The following is a 10,942-nucleotide window of genomic DNA, read 5'->3' as shown; positions in this document are numbered from 1 at the left end:
ACCTTAAAATAGTATGGGAGCTTAAAAGTGAAGCTTGTGGGAGCTTGGGAAGCTAGATTAACACCTATTTATTAATTTTATTATGGATTTAAGGTAAGAATTCACTCTTTCTTAGTAATTTCTTGATAAATTTCTCAAAACCTCAAAAATCTCATGGCTTGATTTTAAACCCCAATTTCACTTCTTTTCACTTGAATACTATTTTTATCTTATAATTACTAGTTTTTCATCAATTTAACCCTTCAAACAACTTCAAAAACCCGTATTTCAAATATTTTTAAACGGTAAAACTTAAAAATGATTTTTCTTCAATTTGAACCTCGTTTTTTACTCGATTTGACTTGAATTTTCAGCTGTAGATTCCTAAAAATATGGGGAACATATTTTTGAAGTAAAGTTTCAATTTTGCCCTTCTTTTTTGAAAACTCATTTAGAGAGTCCGTTTTGACCTCGAACCAAAAGTAGTCAATATGGGTGCCGTTGGTTTTATTTTGACGTAAATTTCATATTTGATAATTTTAGTAGATTTCTGGATCGTTCATGAAAAGTAAGATCGTGGGTTTAAAATGCAGCGGACCTGTTTTGACTATTGAGGTAGGTTATGACTTAACTCTTTCAGACTGAGTTAGATAGTAAATGATGATACAAAATGCATGTTAAGGGTGGAAACTAATCATGAAAGATGGCTATCTATGTGTTGTGCCCGTGTGGGGGCCTATATGTGATGTAATTATCGAAATTGAGATATTATGTGATATGTGTGACTGTGTGGGGTTCTATGTGATATTGATGGCCTTAAATACATGTGAATAATTGTATTGTCTTATTAAAATATTCAATATATTACCATTGGTGTATTGTGATTATATTCATACTTTATTGACATATGAGACATGTGAAAATTCATGGATGAAACAAAAATAATGAGCGGATATTGGCTCACATAGTTGTGAAAACGTATCATTATGGTTGGTTGTGGAAATGTATCATGTGGTTGGTTGTGGAAATACTCATTGTGATTGGTTCTAAGCATTACATCCTCATACCACACTCATTCATGAAACATTGGTACTACCGTGGCAAAACCTGAATAACACTGGCAACACCTTCTTAAAAACCCTTCCGAGGGATGTACCGGGGAGGCGATGTTGTAACACCTTATAAAATTCTTTTCGAGGGATATGTCGGGAAGGAGATATGACATATGTAGATTGTATAAGGATTGACGAACCCCCCCATAGGTCCTGCGTTGGGAGGCTTGCCTCCGTAGATGTATACGGGGATTGTGCGACGCTCCCGGAGATTGTGTGACGACTTCGGGCATCATCATCATATAGATTATTGTACTTTATTATGTTTATATTATGTTGTGTTGCCATATTAACTTGTCATCTATGTAATTGTCTTAACTTCTTTTACTTGTATTTGTTGATCTTGTATATGCATGTTCCCCCTTGTTCTACTTATATGTGATATAATGCATACTTGTGTTCTATCTTGGTGTGATGCTATAATATATGTGATTTATTAGAACTGTTAGTGCAAGCGGTGTAGGGTACCATTGTAGGACATTTTCTGATTGCAAGTGATGTGTCCTTAGTGTATATTTCGTATGCTTTATTTACTATTCTTAGTCGGACTATGATATCAACTGAGTAAAAAGTGGACCGTACTCATGCCTACTGCGCCCTTTCGGTGTAGGTCCTAGCTCGAGTGCGCCTCAACTTGCTTGAGCCGACAAATTGTTGGAGCTTCTAAGGTAACAGTTGGACATTCATGCATCCGAAGTTCACCTCTATCTTTCTATAGTAATTACGTCTTTATTGGTATCCGGAGACAGATATTATTCTCTTATGGTTATTTTTCTGATGTATTTGACTCTTGTATTGTATTAGTAGTTCTTACACTATTGACATTTGGTTTTGGGCATGAATGGTATTTTGGATAAGTTCTTTCTGCATTGTTATGATTACTTGTATGTTTCGGTTTCATTCTAGAAACCTTATCTTGGGATATTTCTGTCGTTTTCCTCTTTTTGAATCAATTTGGGTGATAGGCTTACTTGTAAAGGTACGCCGCGATAAGTGCCATCATGACCTTCATTTTTGGGTCGTGACAATAACTAAAAATGTGAGGCATCATACCTTCTGCATATCAGACATCACTGTCAATACTTCACCTCCAGTTTTTATAAGTTTCAAGCCATGTTTGATGCACCTTAGAAATCAAGATCATGTGTCCTTGATTTTTTTTATCAAATATTGTCTATGCTATAGGGTACATATTATTATTTTCATCTTTGAAAATACAAGACAACAACATACCTTTACATATAACTTTGAAAAATGCATCATCTAAATCAATTATTATTTTACACATCTCTTTTTATCCAATTTTTAAGGCTTCAAGACAAATATAGATGTCCATAAACACCTTTTTTTTTAAATTGTGTTCTTAGATATTCTAATAAATACAATGATATCAGAATTAGTGGTCTTCAACTCCTCAACATAATCATACCACCTACCAAACTCTTTCATGAAATTACCCAAATGTTCATTCATAACTCTAATTTTTGTCTTTCTATATGTTGCTTTACCAACATAAAACCCATAATCCTTTTAATAAGAGCATGAATCTGATGTATTGTATTGTAGGCTCACTCATAATTCTGGCCTTGTAATGATTACTAATCCACCAAGGGTTACACAATATGTTTCTTGTCCTTTTAGAATACTTATGGATGACAAAGAAGTCTTCATAGTAAAAATTTTTGTGTTATCAAGACTTTCAAGAATAACCTAAGAACAACCCTTCTACTTATACTTTGCCTTCATCTTTTCCTACTCGTTAGGTTTCAATTTAAGTTTCACACATTTCTAAATAGAGTAAATCTCTAGTGCCCCTCTAAACTTAACACAATTTAAAAAGGTCGGATCTAGCACTTCATCATCATCAATAGGATCTCTTGCATTTTCACTAATGTCATCATCAGATCTGAGCTATTAAAATAAGAATGACCCCCATTCCCACTCAATTTACCTCTATATCTAGCCCTCTTATTGTTATAAATGTCCTCAAAACCAACATCTATATCCACAGTTCTAGATGGTATCTCATCTAGATTCACCGTATCAACCTTTTGTTTAACTTATTTTTAAATGTTAGACTGGCTAGCTTGAAACAACTCTTTATCCAAGTCACTCCAATTATTAATGTTACCGTTAACATCATAAAGTAAATCACAATTAATATCATTGTTAGCCAGATCGACTTCAGAATTAGAAGTTTGAAGGTGGTATGCAGAGAAGTCATTAACTTGACCTTCCTCTAAGTTTCTAAAGAAATCTTCTCTTTTCCTTTGTCTATCCTAGGAGACTGATTTTATATAAATTCTCATTTTCATTTTCATCAAATGGTTGAGGTGAAGACACATTAGCCCTATCAGTTTTGATTAAAAATGGAGGGATTGACACATCACCATTACAAAGCAGCAATAAGGGTGGACTGGTTGTCACATCAGTCCTCGACTTATGGATACTAGATTTTTCTATTTTTGAGGATAATTTTTAGGCAAGTTCCACTTCATTTACATCATTAACAACTAAAGGTTCACTAATTTGGTGTACTACACACATCAACAAAATCTCTACCTTTTAAATTATTGAGAAACCTTAAAAAGTCATCATCACTATTAACCACCTCTTTTGTTAATTCTACATCCAAAGGCTTCAAATTTTTTAACACCTAATTCTAGTGCTAATTATATCACATCTCTCTATATCTAGATGAGTTAACATTTATCCTTATGTTTGAAAAGGAAATCTAGGTTTGACTTTATAAAAAAATGACACAAACTTATTAACGTGCATCTTTTTTTTTTAAATAGTCAAACTTGTTTTGAGCTATGAAAACCTATCTTTTAATTCTTTTTGAATTTTATTAAATAGTCTCACTTGTAAAATTATGATTAGAGTGTTTAATTTTTAAGATTCATGTGGTGGAAATCAAATTAGACAAATAACTCATTATCATTGAACGAGTCTAAAGAAGTAAATTTGATTTTCTAATTTAAATTTTGTAAAAATTTAGAATGAGTGTTGTTTAAATTTCATGCATTGATAGTATACAAAAAAAAATTTACACTATCAGGTAAATTTACCTGCTATTGTAGATCATTCATTTGTTTCAATTTATTGGAATATTTCTTTTCCTAAAATTAAGTACTACAATTACTTTCTTTCTCCTCTAAATCTTTTTTTCGCCGTAGTCTCTTCTCCACAGTTCAAATTCTCCATTCATGTTTTATTTCTTTACTTTTTGTCCACTCCATATGTTCTTGTTTTCTTTAATACAAGAACTTAAATTCTTTAAAATGTTGATGCAAATTGTAAAATAATATTTGTAGGTAGAAATGCTTATAATTGCTCAACTATACAAGAAAAGAATGAAATTTGTTTATATAGTAGTCACCCAAAAAAATTCTTGTATTAGTGAAATCATAAAGAAAAAAAAAGTCTTCAAGATCTCAAGCGCTGAAAAACTCTTCACAATATCTTACGCATTGAATGAATATTTGACTGATAGTGATAACTTTGTTTAAAAATAAAAACTTCAAATTTTGACTAAAGCTATAAAGGGACACAAATTTAATTTACGCTAAAAAGGACAATATACTTCATACTAATAAATTTAATTAGAGTACAATTAGGACACTAATTATTTTCAATATCTTTTCCTTATAAATATTAATTATAAAAGCTAAGTGATTGTCTTTTAATTTACCAGATGGTCTAAAGAATTTTATATATTAATAATGTATAGAATTTTCAACTCTTAAACTAATTGAAAATAATTCAAGGATGCTACCTACAAATTTTTAAGTCATTTGGTAGAAATTTGGATCGATTTTGAACAAGAATTGCAACTGAAAATTAAAGAAAATATGTGTAACTACAATTTGTGACTTTTATAAACTTTTATACGCTTTAATACAAATATAGATACATTTTCATAGACTTGTATATAACATAAATATTGGTTATGCATGTATGTATATATATTGTATAACAATGATTAATGGTATATTAAATTGTTACATTTAAGAAATTATAAATAACATAAATCCCACCATTTTACTTTTAAATTACGCTCTCTCCCAATTTTTAATAAATTTCTTCCCACTCCCAAATTTTAATACACCCTCTGTTTTAAAAAAAAAATGGTCTACTTTGACTTGACACAAAATTTAAGAAAATAAAGAAAACTTTTGAATCTTGTGGCGTTAAATTAAAGTTGTGTCACATGTACCAAAATGTCCTTTAATCTTGTGGTCTTAAACATGTCATATGAAAAGTTGAAATTAAAGTATTTTCAAAAAAGAAAAGGGGTCATTCTTTTTTAAACGTACTAATAAAGAAAGTAGGTCATTATTTTTTAAACGGAGAGAGTAACTCATATACATTGCTAGTCGTCGATATATATTACTACGTTATGTATATGAAGTAACTACCATAACTATATTTAAGAAAAATAATGATTTTGGTATTAAGGGTTGACGCAATTAATGACATAATAATTAATATGCAATTATTGAATCCCCTAATTTCAGTAACAGATTTTTAATTTCAAAAATTTGAAACAACTAATGAATTCTTAGAATCATCAAAATCAGTCTGGATCTTCCTAAGTTCTGTTTTTCTGATTCTTTTTCATAATTTCAAAAGCTCTGTTTTGCCAGCAGATTTCTTCAAGAAGATGAACATTGAAATACTTTTGAGGCATTCAGGTGTCTGACAATTTCAAATATAATACGAATAATAAAAAAGTGGCAAAATTATTTTTGCAGAGAGTATTTCGTATTTGAGGATGATGTCGACAACTGCGGCCGAATTAAATATCGAAGAATTCCAAAAAAAATTAGTGTATGATATATCGTTGAAGGTAATTCTTTGTCAATTGTTATAAGAAATGATAATGGAGTTAAACTTCATGTGGACTTGAAGAAAAATGTTTTCGAAATTTGTAATGTATTCTTTGTGTATTAAAACATCGAATAAGTTGATGGAGGAATTAGGGTTCGACGGAGAAACTGGAGCTGCCGTTTGTGCTGAACGAACGAAAATGGATGCGCTTGCTCTTTCTGTGGTCAATTACCATCTAGATTATCACTTTATGTAGTTGTGTTTGTTATAATGATTAATGTATAATTTTGAGTTGTGTATTTTGTTGAAGATATTAATGAAAGAACATTTATTTCACTGCATATATATCATTGTATCGTGTATATACATATTCTAGAACTGCTAGATTGTTTATTTAGCAGCCATATGTATAAGAATTGCTAGACTATTTTAATATATATACATACATAAATGTCTTACGTATATGGATGTTCTTACCAACCATATACATAAAACACTTATGTATATGGCTACTAGAATATTTTATATACCAGCCATATACATAATAAAATGTATGAATATTTGAATTTGTTATGTATATTTGAATAGGTTGTGTTCTATAGTTGGATATACATAAGTGCACCAACGCTCTCCTTGCATGTGCCCGAGGACTACAAGGATCTATCGTATGCAGTCTTTCCGTGCATTACCTTACATTTCTGAAAGAGATTGTTTTTATGGCTTGAATTTGGGACCTCATGGTCACGTGACAACATGGCTTGAATTTGGGACCTCATGGTCACGTGACAACAACTTACACCCAAACTCCCCTTCACATGACAACATCATGATTTTTGTAAAATCACCTTGTATAATAGTTGGTATCAAATTTGAGAACTCCTTTATTTTCATTTATAGAGTAATTATTCTACTGACTACTGAGATCAGGACCCTTTTATTGTTTGAATTTTCTGTTAATGTTGTTAAAGTTCTAAATTAAAGGTTCTTTGCTTGAAAGAAGACTGGACAAAATAAAAAAATGTATGATGTCTTTTATTGTATTCAACGGGGGAAAGAAAAGTACATCATAGTACTGTTGAATTTGTTGAAATAATTTTTTGATCATAATGTGCAGTGAAAACATACAACTTCCTTGATCTGAAAAACAAAACTACAACAACTACTATAAAGAAATGCATTCCCAAAATACGAACCAAACTTCTTGACCAGAATCAATATTAAATATGAACATGTATTTGATGATTCAATAGCTTCTATCTCGAACCACCTTGTTACAAACGTATTTGAATAGCAACATGAAGAATTAAAATTATTGTCTCATTTATTAGGAGATCAGTAAAATCAATTACTGGTTTGAGTTAATCTCTTTGTCCTTGACTTTTGTCATCCTAGACTTTCCAAGAACTCCTCTATTAACCTGAAAATGAACAATTAAAGAGCATCAAATATAAAAGTAAGGACACTATTAAAAATAAAAAGTAAAGGCTACTAATTATACATGACTAACATTCTTTCATATATATATATATGAAAGAATGTATATATATAATATTCAGCTGTATATATTTTATGTCATGTATATGGTGTGTTCATAGTCAAAACCATAAACATATGTATGTTACGTATCAGAATTGAATTACCTTCGTTTATTACATTTCAGTTACAATCCTTATAGGTAACTCTTATATGTATTAGATTAGAAGGAATCAAACCATATACATTACATAGTAATGTTTGAGGCGTAGAAATAACAACAGATCTAAAAAAAAAAAGTCCTCTGTAATTCTATACATATCTAAGCTATGAATAAGGTTGAAATAACAACTCCTCATACTTATATAATAACGTATAAGAATGCGTAGAATCGATGAAAAAATTATTATTTATATGATTTAGCAATGTTTGCACGACAGAGGGCTTGGACTGGTGAGACGATCTCGAACCTGAGCTGAATTCAGCATAAGAATCGGGAGAACATGGCAAAGAATTTGAACGTTCATCAATAATCAACGGTTGGATATTCGATCATCATCACTGACATGCCTCAACTCCTTCTGCCTAGTTAGCCTCTTTCCTCCCCTATAAATACGTCGTGTATTCGATGGATTTGTTGGAGAATTACTCCAGTAGTAGAAAAAGAAAAAGGAGAAAAGTGTTGGAAATTCAACGATAGTGAAAATGCTTTTCATATAGATGACATTTTTCATAGTAATATTAAGAAAAATGTTTCAAATCTGTTTTCCAACTCCATCCATATGCAACAGAGTAGCTCGTACATTTTTTATTTAGTAAAGCTCAAAAAACTAAGAAATTAAACTAAACTCAAAAAGAAATTGAAAATGATGAAGATGTTGAGCAATTTGATAAGATAACATTGAGCAATTTGAAATTTTGAAACTGTTGATTATAATTGCTTGATTTTAGGCACAATTTGTGGAGTATTAGCCGACATAAAAGAGCTGATTTGCTATGTATAAAAATTTTGGAGAGAGAAAATGTAAAATATGAAATGTTCGTAATTACTTTTCTATATGAAATTTTATGTAATAATAATAATAATTTCAGATGTATATTTATGTACATTTTTCTTTAAAAAATGATTCTACAAATGTAAATTGAAAATGTGGCTATATAGGCACGATGTGTTGAACAGTATATTTCTAAAAAACTTTTTATTCTCCGTTGGATAGAATGTAAAAAAATAATTAGAAAAATAATCTATTTAAAGATCAAAAATACACTTAAAATAAGAACGTATTGGGTAACAATGGCACTTTTATTATTAATCATGACATAGCAATTATTTTATTACTAGTTAAGTTTGCGCGTTCCATGCGCATATACTTCACTTCAATGAGTTTGATTTTATAAATTTACTTTGATATTATAAAGAAATGACTTGATTAATTAATAAATTTATAATTTTATTAAATGCAAAAAAAAATTAAATAGAAAATTACTATATTCATACAAAATTATATAAAAATATTAAAAACCACTTCAAACTAAATTAAAAAAGACTACCAAGGGTATCGAACAACCAAAAAAAATCTTTAAAAACTTTTCGAATGTGACTTATGGAGAAATTCATTTGTCGTTAGAAGGTGCTATAGGACAAGAAATTAATATTTTTACTATTATAGGAAAAGATAATATGCTACTAAAGAATTTACCTAAAGTATTCCTTTTAGACACTTTCAATTTTGAAAAATTATTTTTCTACCTATTTCCACGCATCTCTTAAATATCTCAGTTAAATCACATAAAATTTGTGAGAAGTGCCAATATAAACACTTTATTATGTGTTTCAATGCTGATTGAAGCAGATCATATTTGAGTGTTTGAATAAAATTTATCGATAAATTTTAAAAGTTGTCAACCTATTTCATCAATATATTTTATTATCGTATTTAGCTTGTGAAAAATAATTTCTACTACTCTTCAGATCCCAAATAAGTCCTACACTTGTCTTTTAAGACTTTAGTTCAAAGATCGTTTATTGTTCCCAACCTCCTTCAATATCTATATAAAGGTCTTTTGGTCATTCCATACGATCATTCTTTATTACATGTTCTCATATATTTTACTATTAATATTTTTACTGATAATAAATCAAAATATATACAATGATAGATTGTGCTATAAAGTTGATGTTTATTCCTTATTTTAAGCTTGCTGCTTAAGAACACCATTATTAAAAAGTAGCAATTCACGTTAAAAAAGATCATATTTATTTAAATAATATATATAAATATGCATCGGATCTCATTTCACAAATGAAAAGAACAAATCTAATTCGAATTTCATGAAATTAAATTATTATTTTCATGCAATATATATGCAAAAATTAAAGAAAAATATAACGGATAATGATAATAAATGTAAAAAATAATACTCCCTCCGTTTCAGAATAAGTGAATTGTTGGGGTATTTATTAGTATTTCAAATAAGTGAATCATAGATTTTTTTTCCAAATTTACCCTTATGATTTGACAACCAATTAACTTTTGAAAATGTATTACAAGGTCAGTTTTTTCCTTTTTAGGGGTAAAAATGGAAAATTATGTCAAATTTATGTCTTTAATACTTTTTCCTTGACCTGTGTGTCAAAATTCAACAATTTATTTATTATGAAACGGAGAAAGTATGAATCAAAATCAAGTAAGAAGAAAAAGAAAAAGTAGAAGAGGGTATGTTTATTGTAAATTTTGATCCTAAATAAGATAAAATTTTAATTGATTTATAAGTATTAAATATTATGATTTCTTGTCTATATCAAATTACTAAGAAAACTTTACCTTAAAAAGGACACATTCAGTGAGAGAAAAAATGACTACCATCAATCTTTCACCATTGACTTTTAGGATTTATGTAAAATAAAAAATAAGAAATTAATGGTTAAAAGAGATGAAAAATATAAAATCCAAGACAAATAAAAAAAAATAAAATCTAATATACCATATATTTACCGACCTTTCAATTGTACTCCAAAACAAAAACAAAATCAACATTCGATTTTATACTTTATTTTTCGGAAAGTCGTGTGTTAATTACACTAACTCTTTGTTAACCAAAAATAATTCAATACTTACCTTTTTTTTTTAGAAAAAAATGGATAAGTATTTTATTATCAAAACAAAAGATAACCTAATAAAAAATTTATCAAAAAGTTCAAAATCAGTTGAACTACTAATTTAGTTGCAAATAAGAAAGGATGTCTATAATGTAAAAATTTAATTATTGATGATGAAATTCTAGATTTCCATCTCTTTACCCACCCTTCCACTTCTCCAATATTCAGTACTCTTCCATTTGTTCCTCATTCAAGGGGCCGTTTGATTGGAAATAAGTTATTCTGAGATAATTAATTTCGAGATTAATTATTTCGGAATTAGTTATCCCACCATATTAAGGTACAAATAGTGGGATAAGCAAAAATTTAAATACAAAAATCAATTCATTAATTAATTGCACCTCTATCAATTATATGCAATCTTAATAATTTATGCAAGTTAATA

The sequence above is a fragment of the Capsicum annuum genome, chromosome 4 (assembly GCF_002878395.1).
Source record: "Capsicum annuum cultivar UCD-10X-F1 chromosome 4, UCD10Xv1.1, whole genome shotgun sequence".
NCBI lineage: Eukaryota > Viridiplantae > Streptophyta > Magnoliopsida > Solanales > Solanaceae > Capsicum > Capsicum annuum.
This window is presented reverse-complemented; position numbering follows the sequence as displayed.